This window comes from Octopus bimaculoides, chromosome 16 (assembly GCF_001194135.2).
Source record: "Octopus bimaculoides isolate UCB-OBI-ISO-001 chromosome 16, ASM119413v2, whole genome shotgun sequence".
Lineage (NCBI taxonomy): Eukaryota > Metazoa > Mollusca > Cephalopoda > Octopoda > Octopodidae > Octopus > Octopus bimaculoides.
In genome coordinates, this window is record NC_068996.1 from 1,356,668 (window position 1) to 1,358,760 (window position 2,093).

Consider the following 2,093-nt stretch of genomic DNA (forward strand, 5'->3'; position numbering starts at 1 on the left):
ATATATATATATATATATATATATATATATATATACACACACGCATATACATGCATACAAATGCATACACACATACTAGCTATGTATATGAATATCTTGTATGAGTATAATCTGCACATTATCTATATCAAGACAGGTTTATATTATATTATAATAAATGTGTATATATGCCTATATATGTGGATATTAATATGCACAAAATTATTATACCAGTGTATGTGTATCGATGCCACACAATGCACAAATACACACACACACACACACACTTATTATTATACAAATATATGGAAAGATTCATGCACACATACACACGCATACGTACAATTCAATGTGTGTGTCTGCATGTGTGGGTGTGAGTGATAATCATTCGAACATCACTGTAATGTTGCTGCGTTTAAATTCAAAACGTTATAGTAGCACATAAAATGTCTGTCAGACGCACGAATAAATTGAACATGTTAACACGAGTTTACGCTAAGGTAGAACAATGGGGCGTGCATGTAGTTATGGGTCTGTATATGTGAATGTGTATGCACGTTTGTGCTTATGTTTATGCATATATATATATATATATATATATATATATACTTATGTATATATGCATATATCTATACACACACATACACCTATATATATATATACATATATATGAATAATTATATATATACATACATACATATATATATATATATATATGTATGCATATATATGTATGTGTGTGTGTGTGTGTATGTGCGTGTGTGCATGTGTACTATCAAATATGTGAATGTATATACACGCAAATATTTATCTTCGTATATATATATATATATATATATCTATATATACAAAAGTAAGCATGTAAATGTGTAAATATATGAAGATACATTTATATAAACACACTCACACACACACAAACACTAACCAACAAACATGCACACATACATATGTATTTTATCTGTTTTTGCGCGTGTGTATTTTTATTCCTCTAATACATATCTTTGTTTGTGTTGTTCCCTGTTTAAGTTTGTGTTGATATTTCGAAACGTATCGTATGTAATGGAAACAAAAATCTGAAAATTTGAATCCCATATTTTAGTGGATAAGAAATTCCTAAGCATTCCTACGAAGTATTCGATAATAATAATCTTACAAAGTTTGAAAATTCATGTGCGGCCTGGAATTTTTATTAAAGACAATCATTAACCTTTCTCTCCATTTTTTTCACCATCTCTCTGTCTCTGTCTGTTTCTCTCTCTCCCCCCCTCTCTCTCTCATCATTGTAAGCGCGCACGCACACAATACACACAAACGCACATACATACAGAAACACGCACTCATGAACACACACATAGCTGCATCTGTGTTTTTGTACCTATGAATATATGCGTGCGTGTGTGTATGTTTATATATATATATATATATATATTCCTTGTTTTAGTTATTTGACTGCGGCCATGTTGGAACACCATATCAAAATAATTTTTAGTAGAAAAATCGCTCCTAGAACTTAATATTTGTAGGCCTACTATTCTTCTATATCTTTTGCCGAACTGCTAGGTTACGGGAACGCAAACCCACTAAGATCAGTTGTAAAGCCATAGCAGGGGTGGGGACAGCCATAGACACAAACACTCACATTCATGAATATATACATATACTTACATGTATACTTACATACATACATACATACATACATATATGCATGTGTGCATGTGTATATATATATGTATATATATATATACTATGGGCGTCTTTAAGTTTCCATTTACCAAATCAACACACAAGTCTTTCTTCAGCCTGAATATTGTCGTTGAGAAGAAAGCTTGTATGTATATGCATATTATAAACACACACACACAAACGCACACACACACATACACACACACACACACGCACACACACAAACACATACACACATACATATATATATATATAAAATGGCATGGCTGTGTGGACGTTGGCCTACAGCTATATGGCCTCTGCCTCAGTCCCACCGACTGACAAATTAGCAAGTACCTTTTCCGATAGCCGTTGGCCGACTAAAGCCTTTTGAATGCATTTGTTGGACCGAAACACTGAAAGAAGTACTATGTATATATATGTATATATAT